General features: G+C 44.8%; 1 protein-coding gene across 4 annotated transcripts in view; it reads right to left on the bottom strand.

Annotated features, from left to right (window-relative positions):
- TC2N (tandem C2 domains, nuclear) overlaps positions 1-9,328 on the bottom strand; it is a 45,806-nt gene extending 36,478 nt beyond the window's left edge. For 2 of the 4 annotated variants that reach the window (XM_030558908.1, XM_030558909.1), the window contains exon 1: positions 8,295-9,328. The gene's annotated coding sequence lies outside the window, so the exon portion shown is untranslated. The remainder of the gene's footprint in view (positions 1-8,294) is intronic. The other 2 variants (XM_030558910.1, XM_030558911.1) reach the window with 1 other exon arrangement.
- Between the last annotated feature and the right edge of the window lie 12,045 nt (positions 9,329-21,373).

Raw genomic sequence — 21,373 nt, 5'->3', positions numbered from 1 at the left:
TTCCCTCCACACTTCAGGGCTTCCCAGCCCTCTGCTGGGCTGCAGTCATTCATCCTTTGAACACTGCCTCTTGCCTTTTTCTCCTTCTGAGGTTTGTCCCTCTCTTGGGAGGTGATAAGTCCCCTGTATGTGCAAGCTGGGGTATTGCAGGTGCTGAGCGAAGTCAGAAGAAGCCCAAGTATTTATCTTCCCAATCCTAGTTGCTGTGCCAGCGCTGATAAAGGGCTGCTTTTCTCACCATTTTGGGGTGCCATTCCCATCTCCTCTTCCCATGCTGGGGTTTGCTTTGAGACAATATGGTGTTTTTCAAGTTTTCCCCACCTTGTACAGCGCCGTAAAAATGTCGGGTGGGTGTAGGCAGCCTAGTACTTACATGTGCACTTCTGCAGGCTTCTCATATCCCTCTGATACAAATTCCCCAGAACACACAGAAGGGTCCTATTCAAAAAGGCAATGGGCAAACCACAAAGCTACACAACCCTGTTATTGGCTAGGAGGGTGATGCTCCAATTGCTGCAAGTGTCGAAGGAAGGAAACACTAGCTATATACAAGTGTCTCAGCAGAGGTGCATTGCCTTCTCAATGCCCTCAACACCCCTGTGGAGGTAGAGGATTATTCTTATTCCCATTTCACAGATTGGGAACTGAGATACAGAGAAGCTAAGTGACTTGGCCAACGTCATATGGGAAGTCTGTGGTGGGGCAGGGAACTGAATTAGTGGGCCTCAAATCCTAGACTAGGGTACTAATCATTGGACCATCCAACCTCTCCATCCTTCCATGTAATTTGTGCGCACCAAGAGAAAGCACTGTCTGTGTCTTAAATTCTCTTTATGACACTCCCCCTTCAGTATAAGGTACACTGCCAAATATATAAAACTGCCGTACTTCTTCTGAACCCAAGAGTTCCAGATAGCCAGGAATTAATGCCTTATGGCTTAAAAAAAGTCTACACATTCTGAAATATCTTTGAAGGCTGGTTGGGGGAATTTCTCAAAATCTCACATTAGCTAAAAGCTGAGGGCATTTGTAGAACTTTGAGCCAAGCTACTTTTTCTATTGCTGTATCTGCCACGCAAAGCATTTGATTTTTAATCACTATGGTGCTGACAGCTTCAGTGGCGAGAGAGGTTCCACAACAGCAAGCGGCTCAGGAAGGGGACTTGGGGTGGCAAGTGTGGCCAGTGGTTGTGGGACTGGATACTACAGGGAACTAAAACTTGATAGTGTTGATTCTGTGGTGTAGATGCCATTCTCAGCATAGTTGGGATGGGGGTTAAAATGCCAAGCAGCTAGAGAGAGGCTCCCAGCTCCATCGACCATAGTGGTGAACAGCTGGTACCCAGAAAAGGTTGTTTTGAAATACAGCCCATAATACCGACTGCTACAGCTACCCTTTGCAGCATTATCAGGCTGGCTGCTGGCAAAGCTCTGTTCCACTGCATGGGGTTCCCGGGTAATCTCTGAATCTGCTGGGTCACACAGTTCTTGCCTGCCCAGAAAAAATCCCTCCTATTTAGATCCCCTGGATTTTAGGGCAGTCAAAAGCACCTTCTGGGGATTTTGACTGCTTTCTGGAAAGCTTTCCATCACATCATTTTTGTGTCATGGCGGTGGCATGGGCATCCCTTCGAAAAATGCAATTCCAGGTACTAATGTTATTGGCAGGTAGTGTGAGCATTACTAGAGCTCCTGTTCCGGTCCTTGCCTTGTGCTGGTGCTCCTAGGCTTTGAATTAGCACCGACCCCACCTCCAGGAACGTTCTCATCTTCATTTGCTCAGAAAGCATCTGGTAGATGTCTGCATTCTGGTGGCTTCTCCAGATTGGACTGAACATGCAGCTCTCCAAAGAGGGCTGGCAATCCCAGGAGCTTTGCAAAGGTCTACATGGAAGCAGGGACGGGGGAGCATAGCTGCTATAACTGGTATACGACTAGGTATGTGACCTCACCTGATATCCATAAGGGTTACACCTGGCTAAGTACTAATGTAACCCACACACCTCCTGGGTGTAGTGTTGTGTCCCATCTAGTGGCACCAAGACCACTTAGAGTACGTCTATACTATTCGCCAGATAGTAATTGATCGGCGAATCGATGCCTGAACTCCACCTCGGCAGGAGGAGTAAACAGCGTCGAGGGGGGAGCCGCGGCAGTCGACTCGCCGCCGTGAGGACGGTCAGGTAAGTCGAACTAAGATACTTCGACTTCAGCTACGCGAATAGTGTAGCTGAAGTTGTGTATCTTAGATCGATTCCCCCCCACTCCCATCCCCAGTGTAGATCAGCCCTTAGAGACAGAAAATGAGTCTGCCCTGCAGCCTTAGCTAACGGCCAGTTGGCTTTTAGTACATGCAGTAGAGCAGGAGTCAGCAACCTTTCCGAAGTGGTGTGCAGAGTCGTCGTTTATTCATTCTGATTTAAGGTTTCATGTGCCAGTAATACATTTTAACATTTTGAGGCAGTCTCTTTCTATAAGTCTATAATATATAACTAACCTGTTGTTGTATGTAAAGTAAGGTTTTAAAAATGTTTAAGAAACTTCACTTAAAAAGAAAAATTAAAATGCAGAGCCTCCCGGACCAGTGGCCAGAACCCGGGTAGCGTGAGTGCCACTGAAAATCAGCTCACATGCCCCCTCTGGCACATGTGCCATAGGTTGCTCACCCCTGCAGTAGAGGCTCATGCACTAAATTCCAGAGGTCTCTGGTTCGATCCAGTCCCCTGATAACCAGGGTCTGTCAGCATTATACTAACATTTAAACAGAGAGATGACACCCAATTAAGAAAACTCTGAAGCAGTGGAGGGCACATAGGCAGGCTGATTCAGGTGTGATGCAGGGCACTGTGGGATAGCATTGGGAAGACTGCCAGCAGTGGAATAGTTAGGAAAGGGACCACATGTACCTTAAAGTGAACAAACTCAGTGCAAAAAGTAGAGTTACTCCTGTTCCAAGAGGGATCACTTGCTGCAACCTAAGACACCAAAGAATTTTCTTAACCATGTTTTTTTTAAATGTGTGTTGCCACCGTAAAGCAAACGAACTACAGTTACTCTGATGTAACATCCATGTGCAGACAAGCCCCAAAGGAAGCTGGTTTGTTGATAACAGAAATACGGTTCACTGTGGTTCTACTGTTCATTTCACTGGCTCCTGTGCTGAGGGGGCATATAGGTATGGCTCAACTACCACAGTGGCCTGTGAATGGGTTTTTGCCTGCAGCAGAATAGCCAATACCACCTGACTACGTGCTTGGCCAAAAGTAACTTGTTCAGATGTCTCTGCCCTTACAAAGAAGGCGTACATACACATTTCCCTCCAGGCAGGCCTTTTTAACCTAACTCTGCAAGATGAGCACTGGTGAGTCTAGCTTTAGCTGTATGGGTTAGCAGCTGCTTCATCAGGCAGAGAGCTTAGAAGTACTGGGGAAGGCAGATAAAACACCTCACCCGCCCACCCCAAACCAATACATCTGTGCACAGAGCCCAGGAACAGACCACCAGCACAGTAATAAGGCACAAAGTAAAACTGAATTGCTGCTAGCTACTTCCCTGAAGAAAAAGTTGAGCAAGTGTGCGTTTGAACCTTTGCAGCTGCAGGAACAATTGCCTCTGCTCTTAAGACACCCCTTGGAGAAGGGGGAAGTAAACTTTGGCAGGAGAACACTATGGGCAGTTGTTCCTGTGACATGGCCCCAAATGACAACTCTACTTTGACCCACACACCCCTCCCCCAATAGTCGCAAGAATGGAGGCAACCTTTCCCTGATGTGGGACCAGCGTGCTTTGGAGAGACAAAAACTAACTGAAAAACGTGAAAGAGCATCTTCTTAAGCTTAGACTTTTTTAAAAGCCCCTTGGAGGAAAACACTGCAGCAACAGGAGCCTCGTGAGTTGAGCAGCTCTTTGCTGGTGTCCAAATCACTCTTTTTTTTAGTTAGCATTATAGTCTTGCACCTGCAGTTCTTAAATACAATTATCCAAGTCCTAGTAACCAGATTAAACAGCTTAAAAAGGGCCAAAGGCATAATATCCATAAATCTCAGCCAATTCTTCACATGCGAGATTAGCTCAAATATAAAGAAAAGGGCATTATAAAGTGGTCCCATGATAATGCTTAAAACCTATTTTTTTAAATATACTGAAACACGCACGCCCCAGCCATGGCCTGTAATAGCTGTTAGAGGTACTGTAGCCATGTGCCTAACACAATGTTAGGCAAGTACCATTGCAATTCTTGTATTGATAACATTGTTCCTGAGAGCTGGAGATATGTTCACTGACTTGGACAAGAAAGGACAGTGAAATAAGTTATGGAAGTGGTTAATGCAAATGAATGAAGCCATTATGTTGGACAGTATGATCATTCAGATACAGATGGGGGCTGGCAATGAAAGAAAACTCTGAGAATGAAACTTCTGCAAGAACAACATGACTTTTAGTGAAAATATGGCAGTAGTTCCCATATGAGAGGCTTCATCCATTCTAACACAGCAGACTATTGACTTTATTTTCCTAGTCATCAATGGTTACTTTATAATCTAGTTTAAGTATAAAGGGTTTACTTTATCTAACATATTCTAAACTTACTGTGATTCCAAGATGTTTTTGCATCCAGACATCTCTCTCCCCTTTCTTACGTGAGATGGAAGAAGAATAGCGAGAGAATAAAACTATCAGGTATTCTGCTATGCCTTTGATAGTTGAAGAACTGGAGCCATATGTAAGCATTCACAAACACTATAACCAGGAGAGATCTTATCACTTCAGGGTCTTAGGCTAGACTTGAGGGCCTAACTTGGAAAATGTGTCCCTTAGTGACTTACTCAACGTAACACATCAAGGAGAGCATTGAATAGAATAGAATCCAGATCTGTTGAGCCCCAAGACTATGCAAGACACACCTAAGATACTTTTGGTATATGGGCAGACAGCTCATGAAAATGAACTCCTCACTAGAGCTGGTCAAATATTTTCAATTTTCACTAGAGTACAGAATTTCCTGATAAATTCAGGGGTGCAATCCAGAGAGAAGATCAGCATCAGCATTTATAGTGAGGGTGGTTTTAGGTTTTTATTATAAATTATTAAAGCACTGACCAGGTAAAACCTAGCTAAGATGACAGGCAGACAAACACACATACTGAGCAGAGATGTGACCTAGGTAATTCTGTATGTTCTGATGGGCTAACATAGCTAGGAGACATTATGTAGTATAGATAGGTTCAAACCAAACCCAGGATCTGACTCTCCTCCCACTTTAGGCTCCAAGCCTACATATATTTATGCTCATGTTTAACTATATTCACAAGCAAACCTTTGCAGTTCAATGGAACTACTCCTATGAGTAAAGCATGTGCATAACTATTTGCAGGATCAGGTCCTCTGGGAAATCCATAAGCTGATTCTTATTCAGAATCCAGTCTCTCTCTCATACACACTAAAGCCACCGCCTCTCATATTTACATAAAATGCATCCCCAATCGCTGACTGTTCTAAGGGTCACAATGCAAATCTTTGAATTATGTTTGTTTGCTATCCAAGTAAAATTTATTTAGAACATTTTAATTGTCTCTCACACACACCCCATTATCATTAACAATTCTCTCACCATCTAGATGGCTGGAGGAAGAGGGGGCTCATCCACTGATGCAATCATCAGGCTGCCAGGGATACCGAGTAGTGTTATTCACTGGATGAATAACAGGATTTAACACAATGCGCTCTTTGAAGTCAGAGAGAGTTTGACCCTTGACTTCAAAAGGAGCAGGTCCCAAATTCTGTGTTTGGGAAGTTAGGGATTTGTCTGAGGAAGATTAGAGTGAGGTTATTTACCAGATTTAAGGCATCTGAAGAAATGTACTAGATTATTCTAAATTATTCTAAATAGAGTTAGCTAGTTTGCAAAATTAAATAAAAGCCTAACGTAAGAAGGGAACGAGTAGTTTTGCTAATGGTCAGAAAAGACCCACTGATTGAGATGGCAGTGTTTATTTCAATTAATTACGCAAAGTCAAAATTAAGAGTATTATTGTCACTTGAACCCAGAGTGCAGGAATGAACATCTCTGAACACAAACTACTTCTACTTAAATCTAATATGATTGTAATAAAAACAAAAGCCCCAATATTGCAAGCTGTAGCACACAGATGGATTTCTTCAGTCCCATTGACTCAATTTGACTTCCCACTCAAGTCAATGGAAGTTGTGAGTCCTCGGCACCTCTCACGAACTGATAATTGGTTATCACTAAGGTCTACAACCGACACTTTGCCAACTAAAATTACACAGAACTACCTTTATCCCACTAGCAAAAGTGACAAAGATTCAGTGAAGTTATAAAAACTAATGCCCTGATCCAGCAAACACTTATGCATGTCTAACTTTACACACATGCATCTGACGAAGTGGGTATTCACCCACGAAAGCTCATGCTCCAATACATCTGTTAGTCTATAAGGTGCCACAGGACTCTGTCGCTTTTTTCAGATCCAGACTAACGTGGCTACCCCTCTAATACTTTACACACATGAACAGTCTCATATGTAAAGTTAAGCACAAAACAGTTTTCAGGATCAGTGCAATAGTTTATTTTCCTTGCACAAGAACCTTGTACATATCAGCATGGAATGATAATCTGCACTCCAATATTTTACATTTGGTATGTATGTATAAACCTGATGTACATACATGTCAATTCACATTCCAATCAGCTCTTAATATTTACATTTTTAATTACCAACAAACCAAGAGGTTACAGTTAAAGGCTGGCCCTAATCAGAATTTCTCCAACACCTTCTCCTAACTCTGTTCCTAGTCACTCCTAGGGAACACTTCTTTCAATAGCCAGGCACAGCATGAATTACAGAGAGCATTGCATGGCAGTGTGGGTTTACAATAATGTAGTTCTTGTGAAACCTGTAGAGTTAAACTTTAGTCTTCAGCTTAGTGATTATATAAGGTGGGGGTGGGGGGTGGAAGAGAACTCACTCAATTGTTTCTAGAACCCAACCATTGACTGCGGGGAATGTCTGACACTCCTTCAAAATAAGTGCTTTATCAGTTATGTAGCTACATTGCCAACACACTCCTGCAATTTGCCAAAAAGAGCAGGAAGGCTGCATCTGGCAAAGCGAAGGCAATATCACAATATAATGCCAATGCCCTGGATACTTTCCCTAATGTTAGAGTGCAACAGTACAAGATATGGGGTTGTTGCTGGCATAGGCCTGTGGTTTTCTTTTTTAGGCCTCTGAAGGACCGAGCTACATCATCCACTAACAGGGAGAAGTTTTTGTATTTTAAAGTGAGCACGTGTTGGAATCATAGAATATCAAGATTGGAAGGGACCTCAGGAGGTCATCTAGTCCAACCCCTGGCTCAAAGCAGGACCAATTCCCAACTAAATCATCCCAGCCAGGGCTTTGTCAAGCCTGACCTTAAAAACCTCTAAGGAAGGAGATTCCACCACCTCCCTCGGTAACCCATTCCAGTGCTTCACCACTCTAAGTGAAAAAGTTTTTCCTAATATCCAACCTAGACCTCCCCCACTGCAACTTGAGACCATTACTCCTTGTTCTGTCATCTGCTACCACTGAGAACAGTGTTCAGAAGACCTGGGCCTGGGTTTTCAGACTGGGTAAGTAACCAAGCACATGCTGCTGCTGGCAGGGCTGGCCTTAGGAAGTGCGCAGCCCAATTCCAACAGTTTTGGTGGGGCCCCGGGCAAGGATGACTTAAAAGAAAAAAAAACATGTAAAAAAGCACATGGGGCTTGTACTCACTAGCCAGTGCTCCCAGTTTTCAGCAGCACTTCGGCGGCAGGGCCTTCAATCGCTCCAGGTCTTCGGTGGCACTGAAGGACCCGCCACCGAAGAGCCACCGAAGGACCCGCCGAAGACCCGAAGCACCGCCAGGTGAGTAAAAGTTAAAAAGGTGCCTCTAGCCAGGGAAGGGATTCTCACTGGGGCAGGGCCCGATTCAGGGGAAGTGGTGGAATATGCCTAAAGCCGCCCTGGCTGCTGGCCCCTTACCGCAGGGTCCGGTTTCAGTGAGGGGCTTTGGCTGCACTTCAGTGCAACAGGAAAACCCTTCTGACCCGCGGAGGGTTAAAAGGGCCGTGGCGAGGCTGGGCCAAGCTGACCGCGGAAAGCCCAGAGCTTTACCCCGGGGGACTTTAGAGCCTCCTCAAACAGGGCAGCAAGATGCCCGCGTCAGGCGAGACGGCACCAAAAATCCCAAGGAGAGGGGCGGCCCCGGGTAGCGGCAGCGCCGCCGGGGTCTGGGCTGGTTACCTGGGCAAGCTCCCCCTGGGCAGCGCGGCTCCGCATCCTCCTCCCGGCGGGCGGCGGCCGGCGCAGCTGAGCGGCCTCGCGGGAAACACCTGACTCGGCGCCGGGGCCAGGCAGAGACTCGGGGCTGGCTGCGGTGTGAGACTCACCGCCAACTTCTCCCCTCCTCACAGGGGCCAGGGCTTAGCAAAACCGCTGCGGAGCTTCCTCTGGGCGGGCAGGACACTTGGCAGCTGGGGGCCGGGCTCCCTCGCCATGCTGCAGAGCGGACGGCGCTTGCACCTGCTCTCCCCAGCGCCTCTCCCCCAGCCTCCCCGGCAACCAGCTGGCTGGAGCCCTCAATCCCCAGCGTCTGTCCCTCACTCCCCCTGCACCCAGCTGGCTGGAGCCCTCAATCCCCAGCGTCTGTCCCTCACTCCCCCTGCACCCAGCTGGCTGGAGCCCTCAATCCCCAGCGTCTGTCCCTCACTCCCCCTGCACCCAGCTGGCTCTGTGCCTAGCGTCTGCCCCCTGCACACAGGCGGCTTTAGGACTCAATGTCCAACCTTTATCCCCCAGCCTCCTCTGCACGGCTGGCTCCTACCCCACAGCTAGCGCAACGCACCCAGCTCCTGGACCTTGCCCCAGCTACCTGCAGGCTCAGTGCCGGTTCCTCCCAGCTACAGCCTCTCCCCGGCTCTCCTGTACGCAGCTGGCTCTAAGCTTTCACTGCCAGGGCTTCCCTCGCCTGCCCCGTAACACAGCTGGTGCTGGGTTCAGCCGCTCCCCGCCTGCCTCCACCTGAAAGCGATTCTGGTGCCGCAGCCCTGTCCCTTCTTCACTTGCCTCCCCAGGCGCTGGCTTCCTTACCTGCCCAGCGCTCTGCTTGACACCGGCTGCAGCAGCCTTTCTTTGGGTCCTAACGCCTGACAAGTCTGGGGTGGCAGCGGGATGGTTTCCAAGCCTGCAGCCCCAGCTCGCTGTAAATCTCAGATGTCCTCCCTCAGTGGAGCGGTTCTCCTTGGTTAGTGATTGATCGCTCTTGTTAGGAGAGGAGGGAGCTGGTTCCCCTGGTAAATTCCCGTCTGCTAGGCTGAAGCAGCGCCTCATAGGTGTGGCTGCTTAGGGGATTTCTCAGAAGTGCAAAACTCGGGAAACATTTCATTAAATTAGCTTCCCCCTTACTGTGGTACCTAGGTGCCCATCCTGCTCCCACTGAAGTCAATGGCAACATTCCTGATGAACGAATTGGGACTGGGATTAGGCCCTTAGTATCAGGATTGTGCCTACATACTGTGGCGCTGAGTGCAATAAAACCTGGGTAGAAGAGAATATTTAGGAAGGAGTGAATTATTACTTATACTGGTATAATGCCCAGAGGCCCCAGTCAGGAAACAGCTCCCCACTGTGCTAGGCACTCAGGAGCGGCGCCAGGGTTTTTGGCACCCTAGGCGCAGGGCCAGCTCGCCGGTCCCGCGGCTCCAGTGGACCTGCCGCAGCAGTCTGCCGCCCTCCCAAATCCTGGCGCCCTAGGCGACCGCGTAGGTCGCCTAAATGGAAGCACCGGCCCTGTAGGCACTGTACTGAAAAACCCCCCAGTCTTCACAATCTATACAGTGAAGCAATTCAGAATTTTCCCCAGAACATTTGCTCATTTCTAGACTCACTAACAATGTTTCTTGAGATTCCAAAATGTTTACATAGGTTCAGTGTTTAGGTAGGTCCTCTCTTTCCCCAACTTCCCCTTCCTCCCTTCCAGTTCTGGCAAAAATCAAAACCAGAAATCCCTTGAGAGAGGCTCTGCTTGTGGCCATTTCATTTGTAGAAATGGAAAATAGAGACACCAGGCACTCAGGATTTCCAGTGCAATTCTGCAGAGTCTAGAATTTTGGAAAATTCAAAAAAATCTCCAAATTTTGAGTGATCATACTAAATGCACCTGAACTATAGCACTTTTGAGGTTTCCCCAGTCTGAGAATATTTAAAATTCATATTGTCACAGATCTAATGCCAACTATGAATATCATGTCTGACACCATGTTATGTGGCATGGCCACATGAAACTTCAGAGCCTCAACTCTTTCTACTCCAAAAGCATAGGCTCTTAATCTCTGTCACCAGTACAGAGCCAACCCCACATGGTTAAGCAGCCCTTATTCTCTCCAGCAGAGGGCACACTAGCTAGTATGCTACAATATTTTAAAGGCATAAAAGTAATTTGCTACTATTTCTAAAACATCAGTTTGTCTGTAGCTTACTTTAAATAAATCTATCAAGGCATCACTTTACATTTAATTGATTTGAACAATATATTTTTACTGTTCATGGCAACAGTTGATTTCATAGATTCCAAGGCCAGAAGGGACCTCTGTGATCATCGAGTCTGACCTCATGTATAACACAGGCCATGGAACTTCTCCAAATAATTCCCAGAGCAGATCTTTTAGATAAACATCCAATCCTGATTTTAAAATTGTCACTGATGAAGACTCCACCATGATCCTTAATAAGTTGTTACTCTCATTGTTACAAAAAATTCTCCTTTTTTCCAGTCAGAATTTCTGTAGCTTCAACTTCAACTTCCAGCCACTGGATCACATTATACCTTTGGGTGCTAGATTGAAGAGCCTATTATTAGATAGTTGTTCCCTTTGTAGATATTTTTCGTCGGTGGCAATCCCTCAAGGTCGAGGATGATTTTTCACAGGTTTTATTTTTCATGGGTCCTTTGGTGACTGAAGAGTCCAATTCTTGTGCCACAGGCTCATTGGCAGACATTGCAGGTGGTGTTGGAAGATATGACTGGGCCACGATAGCTGCATGACTATTGTCTTTCTTTTCTGGTGTTTTTCTGAGACCAGGGCAAGGCAATTTTCTTCAAAAGTAGATGTTCCCTCTTTGACAAGTCTTCGCGAGTTTTCCCTATCCTGTACTGCTGTCTCCCAGTGTGCTGTGTTGATGCCACATCTCTTGATGTTTACCTTGAGGGTGTCTTTAAAGCATTTCTTTTGGCTTCCTCATTTCCTTTCTCCTTTGGTGAATTGGGCATACAGCAGTTGTTTTGGTAAGCGTACATCAGCATCTATTCCTTGTCCAACTAGGGCTTTGCGGGGGCACACAGCAAAGGGTGCCTGGCTCAGGTATATGCTTAGCCATTAAAGAAAGCTGTCATATCCATAGCCTTCTGAGAGAGAAAAGTGCCAAGCAGGCAAGGTCTTTAAACAGCAGAATACAAATTCTTTGCAGCTAGAGCCTGTAAGGAGTTCATACTCCTTTCTTGCAGCCAACTTCTGCAGCCAGAGTCTTTCAATTCCATAAAAACTTCTTCAGACTCTGTCCCTTGAGTTCTCATTGGGAGGAACCCCAAACTGCATCCCTTCATCCTGCTGTCCTAATGAAGAATAATCTCTGCTGGATTCCACCTTTTCCACCCCGGTGCAACCTTTGCAGTTTAACAGACAACTGGCTTCCCTTCTCTGCTCATTGAGAGTTTAAACCTTTTCTCCCCCAGACACAGGGTGTGGGTCATACCCTTCATTATATAGAGCTGTTATAATTCAACTAGTGGTGATTACATTTGAGTTTCCTTTTTTCAAGTATATATTTAATTTAACTCTTTTCTGACATTTGTCTTTGAGATTTCTAGCTACTATTTGCAATGACTGCCAGATATTCAATACTGCAATGCTTTTGAAACACAAATCTAATACACTATCTATATCTATATAAATCTATCTAAAGTGTTTCTAGGGAGCATAGAGCATCAAATAATTTAGTAGTAAGATGCACCAGAATTGTCCATAGCAGTCTCTTTGCTTTGCCTCTCCTGGTTCAGCAGCCTTGGTTAACTGTGTCTTTGGGGTGGTTTGTTTTGTCTTTTTATTGTTGTAATTCCTTGCCTTCAGCTATAGCAAGAAAAATGTTATGAAAAGCTATAAAACATGCTCTGAAAATAAGCCAAGTTGGGCTCAGTCTTTTTGATGCTGGTATGTCATCCCACTGCTGAAGGCGGTTGACAAAAAAACCCTTCTCTGTCTCTCATGAGTTTTACTCTGGACTGTGTCTTCTGACACACGGAAGTACAGCTGTACTGATGTGTTGTGAATGGTGAGGTTGTTTCTGAGGTAGCTGGGCCTTCTTCAAGCCCTCAAATTGGCATGGGCCAGGAACTGGAGGACAGGGTATGTAGGATGTGGAGGACAGGGTATGTAGGACAGTGATGTGATTTGTTCTCAAGGCTGGACACTGGGTTTTGTGTAAGCTGAAGTTTCCATCTTGCTTCCATCTTCAGCCCTAGAGAATGACAAACATATGGGTCACTGTGGAGAGATAATCATCTGAGAGGAACAAGTGCAGTTTCTTGGCAAGGAGGAGGTGGAAGAACACATTTTGTGCCATTGTTTCTGCCTGGGCATCCAGGATTAGTGATGACACTAGGAGGATCATGAGATGTCCTACCATCTTGATTAATGGAGGATAGGTTGATGGAGAGGTCAGTGCCATGGTTCTGGCACTGTTCAACAGTATCATTTCAGTCTCCTCTGGATTCAATATGAGCCAATTGCTCTTCACCTGGGCACTGATCTTGTGTAGGCTTTGTGATGCCATTGTCATATCTACTGACAAGGAGATGGAACTAGATACTATCAGCATATTGTTGACAATAGAGCCCATGGCATCGCAGGACCTCTTCAAGGTGTCTTAAATCTATGAGAATGTGCCAGGCAGTGGGTCTCTGGCTTTAAGACCTAGTACAGTACGTCTAAGAATCACAGTGGGGTCCTGGTCCACCTCTAGGGCTCCTAGGCACTATGGTAATACAAACAGTCAACAATAGTGGGCATACCCCCTTTGTCATTTTAATCAGCACCATTAAAATAGTTTCTTATTCTGATATTATGCTATAAACCAACCTATGCACCACATTACTGTGCTACCTAGACTACAATTTGCAATCACTGGGCAAGGGGAATGGAGAACCGAGCAGGAGGTTGCAATCTGCAGCTCACAGGAGGAAAGTTTTGAAACCGGAGATGTCTTTGACGTTGTCTTTATTTCAGTGCAAATAATAGTGCAGCTGGACTCTGTTCAATAGTAAGGTTACAATTGTTCCCAATACTTGAATGCTTAGGAAAAAAACAGGAAAGACCTGTTCCGGGAAAGATTATATCATTGAAAACTGCCCACAAGAACACCTGATTCTACTATACTTTTATATTTTTTAAATAATTTCCATGGCATCACATTAACAAACATAAAAGCTCATGAACTCTGGTATCTGAAGCAAATGTGTTTGATATCTGGCACATATTCCTCCTGTGGGATGAATTGTTTGTGCAGAGCTTTATTGAATAATATGAAGAATGAATTACAAAATATTAGTGTAACCTAGTAAAAAGTTATTTTACTTTTTAAGCCAAGGACATGACATAGATCTCACAGAGCTACTTTATTTAACCTGAATCAAAGTTATGTTAAGGAACAATAGCTATAAACAAAGAAGTCTTAAAGTGTTTTTAAGTAGTGCAGTCATAATTAGCTTGGTAATAGCAGCCCCGATTCAGGAGAGCACTAAAGTACATGCATAATGAAGGCTTAAAAAGAACTGTACTCCCCCTAACTTATGAACCTTGCAAGGAATACAAATGCTAGAGGTTGCTACTGAAGGAGAAAAAGAAAAGGAGAAGCTAAAGAATTAAATGCACAATACTCTCAAAGAGGGAGCAGCCTTTATTCAAAGTGGAAGCCTACCAAGAGTTTTACTACAGCCATACCATGTTGCAGTATGGGGCCAGATCCTCAGCTGGTGTAAAACAGGATCAGTGGCGGATTACCGTATGGGGCCCATGCCCGGGGGCCCTGGCAATTAGAGGGTCCCCTCTGCAAGCCAGAACTCTGCCCATACTTGCTCCTCCTCTCCCGCCTACCGAGGCCTCCCCGCCCTGCTGCTCCTCTTCCCCCCTTGAGGCCCCACCCTCTGGCCAAGCTGGACCAGGTGAGCACTGAGCGTATTCCTCCTGTGCGAAGCTCTCCCCCCCGCCCCGAGCTCCTCCCTCCCATCTGGAGTTGCCCTCCTGAGTCACTTTCCTTCCCCCTCCCTCCCACACAGAGCTGCTCCCCTTTTCCCCCCTATTTTACACAGGGGTATAGTGAAACACACAGAGGTTAAATCAATTGCCTACAGTCAAGCATAAAGTGAATCAAGTATCACTGCTAGTTAGAGAACTCAAGTGTCCTGACTCCCAGTCTTCAACACTTACCAACAGATATTGTTTTAATAAAAAAACCTCATCTCTCAGCTATTACAATATTTGGCACTTTGCCAGAGTTCTCTGGCGTAATGCTGTATAATGTGTACAGACAGCTGCAGCTGTCCACACTCGCTCACCTGAAAGTGCAGGCTCCAGAACTAATGCCACAAGTGTCAGCCGGGTTATTAATTCAAAACCAAATCATTTAGTGACAAGATGACATCTTTAAGATAGCCACATTTTTAGTGCATTGAACCATTTATTTTCATTCATATTCATTTCTGTGCAGCCCAGGCAGCTGTGGGGAGCCCCAGACCCTCCATCTGTCCAGGGCAAGGAGCCGGGGTGCCTGAGAGCAGCCTCCAGCCCATGTCCCTGCCCTCCAGGGCCCGCCGTCCAGGACAGGTGGAGGGTCCGGGGCTCCCCACAGCAGCCCAGGCTCCCTGGGCAGCTCTTACCATGGCCTGACTTCCGGTCAGGTCAGGAGGCAGGGCCAAGGGGAAAGGGGAGAAGCAGGGGTCGGGGGCCTGTGGGATGTGTGTGGAGGGACTCCCAATGTTCTTTGTGCCCAGGACCCCAGTAAATCTTAATCCGCCTCTGATCAGGATAGCTCCATTTTAATTCCATTTCTAATTTCAATAGAGTTATGCTGATTTCTGTCAACTGAGGAGCTGGTCCATGACTGTGTCATCTCTTACAGGTTATGCAGGATTGGAGCTGGGCCATATTTAACTGAAAGCTCTAGCCAAACCCTCAAGGTAAATCCAGAGTGGTGTAGAAAGTGGTAGTAGTGATTCGGTAGGTAGACTCTTAACACTGAGTCGATACTAAACCAATAATCCATTCTTCTTCTTCAACAAATTAATGGTTATAGTACAGTAGCACCTAGAATTCTCAGTCAAGTGAGGGATCTATTGTACTAGGTGCTGTATGTGACAGGCATGACAAAATCCTGGACAAATTGTATGTAATTACATTAAACTCTTTTGAATTAAATTGAAGTATCTTAGGACTTCACTATATTAAAAATGCAAATATTTATGTATTATTGTGGAATTATCTGTAGTGTCTCTGTGCCTTGCTGGGAAATAACACAGTGTGTATAGGGACTGAATTGTGTAGCCTGGTAATACCTTGGTTAGGAGGGAGGGGGAGAGACAGGTGTCTCTGCCCAAGAGAGGTGACTGAGTGTGGGTGTCTTTGCTGGACCATAAAAGGCAAATACAGGAGCAGTTGCCCTGAATTGACACTATACAGACATACAGCAAAACAGTCCCTGCCCCAAAGAGCTTACAATCAAGTATACAAGAAATAACATATAGATGAGCCAAAACAGGGGGCACGTGGGGTGAGAGGACAGGGTAAGAAACATCACTGGGTATTTTATCACAGATTACCTGTGTGTGCAATTCTTAGGCTATTGGAAACAGCAGTCAGTAGCTATTCTACTCTTTGTACAAAACTGCTGTTGATATCGCCAGGAATTCCATGCCAGGAATGAGGATAGACTATAGCCCATAGTGGAATGTATCCTCACCTTGATGGGCAGGGTTTTACAACTCCCATGAAGCTGAATGCATAAATGCATGCTCCGTGAGATGAGCGTGTATATGTCTACACAGATCACATCAGTGATTAAACAGAGCAGGATGTGTTCCATTCATGTGTAACTTGATCTCATAACTTGAGCTGCATTACCAATTCTATTCCAAACCAGTCTTAGCATAAACACGAAAAGCTGCAAATTGCAAAGCATTTATTCTTGAAAGTATTTGATTGACAGAGTAATTCCAAACAACTGGAGGCATCAGTAATAACTACACATACAATATGTATTGCAGGGAAAGGTAGCTATATTTGGTATTTATTTATGCTCTGAGAGGAAGCATTCATATTTACCATGAAGGCTGGTCCTTTGCTAACTTTGAAACACCCATCCATTTAAAAGTATTGCTATATTTTCAGCAGTCACTATTGCTTTAATTCCTTAACACCATCAGAGCCACATATGTGGTAGCAAGGCATTCTGGGGTGAAGGGTTAATCATTTCACTGCAGCTCAGGGATTAACATCACATTAAAAACGCATGTATATGTATCCAAGTGACAGGATGAAAAATGATCAGTGGGGGTGAAAGCAGACAAGAATGCATTCACGGCCTATTCAAGGACTAAGTAAACTTTATTGCACACTTCTCAGTCAATGCTCTGATTGCTCCCCAAGTGCTCTCAGTTAAAACAACACAGTAGCTGTGTAATCTTCAAATCTATTATTAACATGCAAAGGTCAAGCAGACTTTGCTTTGAACCCTGTTTCAGTGCTCTGTGTTAGAGGAACTCGGCGATCATCTTGTAATGATATTGTGACTGAATTATGGAAGAACCGTGGCAGGGAGAGAGATTTAAAGGTAGAATGGGAAATGAGACACCGAGAAGATCCTTACTACTCATCTTATTCTTGTATAGCACCTTTCATCCAAGAGGACCTCAAAATGCTTTATAAACTATGGGATAGATTGGGAACTTCTTACTCATGCTGGTGAGAAATTACTAACATGAGTCGTCCAAATGAAGGCAATAGTATTAACGGTGTGAGAAAATGCTCCCTAGTACAAATATGGGATTCACAATCTGGCTTTACAGAGTTCACTTCCCCTGCCACTGATGTAGGCCCCTGGGTACTGAAATGGAGGAAGAGGTTAACAGCATTCAGTAACATCAGACACACAGGGAGGGGAGGAATGCCTACTGTCATTGACAGTGCAGGGGGAAATTTAGGTAGGTAGAATGCAATTCCCCAACTCGGATTTAGTTAGGAAAGTTGGGTTAATACCCCTATTCTTAGGAAAAATGCAACAGGAAATGTAGTGACTACAGATAGCTAGGACCTCAGTTTTATACCCTAGCCAAAAGACGACATGTCCAGCAGTGCAGTGGCTCAGTACTGACAGAGAAAAGAGTACAACCAGACTTCCACAGCCCTTGTGGGTTTTCTCTGGAGAAAGACAACCCCATCTGCTTTGCCTGAGATCATATAAAAAGGTCAGTGGAACAGCCCCTAGCAGAGGACAACCCTTGGGCATAGAAATAAATTATCCTTGTGTTGTAAATAGGGCCAAAGGAGGGGGCAGTAGTGCTACATACAAACCCAGAAGACAGTGACACTCCAGTGATTATAACAACACTGACCTTAAAAGCACACAGGGAAACAGCTAGAGAGAAGCCACCCTGTTCAAAGCTGTGAGCCTGAAGTCAGGCTTGTAAAGCCATATTCAGACACCAAAATGAAACTGACTCGCTTTCTGCACAAGCCTCTTTTCTATGGCAGTGTATGTGAGCTGCAGATGCTCAGCAGGTTTAATAATCAGGCCATTTCTATTTAGATGCCCCAACAGGGCTGTCAGAGCCTGATTTTATGCTCCCGGTTTGAAGATTTTGGCCATGGGCCATAGAACGGTGCTAACAACATCTAGCATGGGTAGGTTTATTGGGACGTTCGGTTCTGCTCAAGTGTTTCTAACCAGTATTCCTGCCCTGGGCGCCTTTCCCCTTCCCACCAACTACTGTACCATGCTCTGTCAATATCACTTGATTCCGAGTTTGCAGTGCAGTGACTTCAGTGCACTAGTGACATTGTTAAAGAGCAACATAGCTGTCAATTTTTATTTGAAACAGCGAAAGATCCTTATCAGCACCGTGAATAGCCTGTAAGTCAACATATTCCCAGTGAATGTCAAATTGACATGGCTTGCATTACTGCAGTCAGCCATAGGAGTTATTTGGTGAGAGGCAGGAAAAGCAATGCTATGACCCAGCGTCATTTAGCCCCTAGACAAAGGAAATACAATCAATGACTCAACTGCCTTTGGAATTTACTGTAATAAACAATGGGAGAACATTCCACCTGAAAGAAAACAAATTAGAGATAATTAAACCTGTCATGCAGAAAAACTGGAAATACTTTCTTGTATCAGAGCCATAAGCCATCTAGTGCATGTGGTGATGAAAACTAACAACTAGTTACTGATTTAGTGATGAGGAAGTCCCCCTGGAATGTATGGCCACCAGACTGAGTTGTCTGATTTAGATCATATTAAGTTTTTTGTTGCAAAGGCTGGATCACCCTGTAAAGCTAAGGCTGAAATTCTGACCTCAGCAGCTACATGTACACTCTATACCTTCCCTCAAAGACAAAGAGCCAGATTGCTGGGACAGCATGGAGTGATACTTAACCCCAGGCCCAGGAAAGTACATCACCTCCACAGCAGGCAGCAGCAGCATACCACACGTGAGAGGGTGCAGCATGCACTCCCCATTACAGCAGGTTAGCTTTGCTTGCCATGTGTTGGGACAGGGCCTGGCTAGGGCCCCATGGGAACTAGCTGGAAGCGGTGCCTGCATTCAGAAAAGTGCAGGGGAGTATAAGTGATCCCGTACTTTGATGGGCAGTTCGAGGAGAAGGAAAGCCCCTTGTGCCCATCTCTCTCCCTGCACACCTGCTGAAGCATTAATCTGGCTTAACATGAGCCTTAAAAGACACAAAAATCAGTGGGAGAATAAGATAAGACACATGCACACAAAAGCTAGTTGCAGTCTAGATGGATGTTCAAACTGTGAATCAATGCAAGAAAATTAATGTCTTCTAGTTTCTTAAGAATGAAATTTTAATTATTTGTGACATTCACTAATCATGGCTTGTCATCTAGTACCACATGGCATATTTAAAGGAACAGTGATATATAGCTATGATACTATATATTTTATAACAGCACTTATGCCTGACAGATGTAATGATCTCAAACTCATTCAATTTCCTTGGTAAAGAGATTCCCGCGAAATGAATACATTAAATGGAATCAAAACTACCACTTAGAAAACATATCACATTCAGAGCAATGGTCACAACATAGTTTCATTCAATTATAGTTTTATTGGAAATGTATTTTTATTTTAAAAAAAAAGCTTTAAGAACAGTCCCATATTGGCACATCCAATATAAATCCTTCACAAGTTGCAAAACAGGACACAAATTAGACTCTTTTTCAGATACAAATGAAGTAAGGGTTTGTACGTTAAAGGGTCATGAGGAACAATGAAGCCATCTATTTTAAATTACAGTTCTTTTTTGATACAGCCTAGGGTTACAAAACATAGCATGTGTTTAACAATCTGGAAGCCTGTACGTAAGGGTTAGGAAAATGACTGTTTAAACAGAAGCAGAAGTTTAATGGAACAGCTGCTGAGCTAGGCAGTGAATCTGTCCCAATAGCTATCACTAATTACATGAAAAACTGTTATACCTTCCATGGCGTCATGTATCAGAGGGGTAGCTGTGTTAGTCTGGATCTGTAAAAGCAGCAAAGAGTCCTGTGGCACCTTAAAGACTAATACATCTCTTTGTTGTGTTACCTTTGCTATTTTGGAAACCCTGCCTGCCTTTTAGTATTAATTATTAGATGAGAGGTTGAAGCAGCAGTAGGATAAGCAAGAGACTTTGAAAACCTTAAACAAAAGTAATTTAACATTTTCCTGCCTTTTTAAGGCCTGAACAGAGCTTCCTTCTGCCAAAGTTCCCTAAAGGGACAGGAAAAAGATGCTCAGGCTGAGGTGGCAAGAGGCCAATCCCCACTATTCTTTCAGGATTTTGGCTTCTTCCTTTCGTTACTGAAAGCTTATATACCCACCCGTCAGGCAATCGGCTCCTCTGTGTTCTTATGGTGAGCACATGCACTTAATCCCTTTTAGTATAAGACAAGGGTGATTGGATGTTTGGGGCGGTGATCCCCTGCTTTCCAGAATCAGTGTGGGATCCCTTCATCATATAGCTATATACAGCACACATACATTTTTCTAAAGAGATTGTCTGTCTCTCTTTGGATGTTTATCTATGGCAGCTGCAGAGATGCTATAGACATGGATTTAAAGGTGACACTTTTTTAGGAAACATCGAGACTCCCAAACCAGTAAGAGACAGTCAAAATGTCAGGAGAGAAACAACTTGCTATAACAAAATGTTGGTTACCTTGAAAGCCAATTTTCTTTATCCTCTTTGTAAAATCAGGTTCTATAAGCAGATTGCTGATTGGGCAATCAATTCAGAGCTAACACTTTCTCCATGAGAGAACGGATCTGCAGCTTAACATCACAGTAACTGCGGGGAGAACAAAAAGCAGCTGACAGAGCAGTGCCATGCCTGTGTTTCCAGAGGAAACATAAGAATGTTGAGAGTTTGCTGTGCAAACAGTGGGCTGGGCAGCAGTGGCAGTTTTAGCATGGGCTCTGCTGCCCTCATAGAAATCATGAAATCAAGGTTGCAGAGACAGGTAAAAACACACTTCTGCTCCAGTGGGGCGAGGCAGCAGTGCCTGGGTAATGGCGCGAGTCTGCCCCACACTCACCCTGCAGCAGCAGCAGCTTCTGTCCCAGATGTCTGGGCATGGCTCCCCACTCCAGGCATTGTGACCTGGCACATGGGTTGCAGAGGGAGAAAGTGTGAGGTAATTTACAATTAGGGATACATCAAAGGGAAAAGAGATGAAAGCCTCCCAGAGGAGACTATTTCATGCCATCACGAAATATAGTTGCTAGGGGTGTCTTATGAGATGGAGCATTTTCTAGAAACCTCATTTTTACCCAGCCTGACTCTGATAATTATTTTTATGCATTAATATTGACTTGTTTGCATCAAGGTGGATCTAAATTGGGCCAAATCCATCCCTGATGTGACCCCTGATATCAATGGAATTCACAAAAGGGATTAACTTGGCCCATGGGTATCCATTATACAAATAGACATCCAAATTCTAATTGGTACTATTAGATATAACTAGAGAACAGATATAACTCCACCCCA

The sequence above is a fragment of the Gopherus evgoodei genome, chromosome 4 (genome assembly GCF_007399415.2).
Source record: "Gopherus evgoodei ecotype Sinaloan lineage chromosome 4, rGopEvg1_v1.p, whole genome shotgun sequence".
Taxonomy (NCBI): Eukaryota; Metazoa; Chordata; order Testudines; family Testudinidae; genus Gopherus; species Gopherus evgoodei.
Note: the sequence above shows the minus strand (reverse complement) of the source record. Positions and strands in the feature narration are given on the sequence as shown.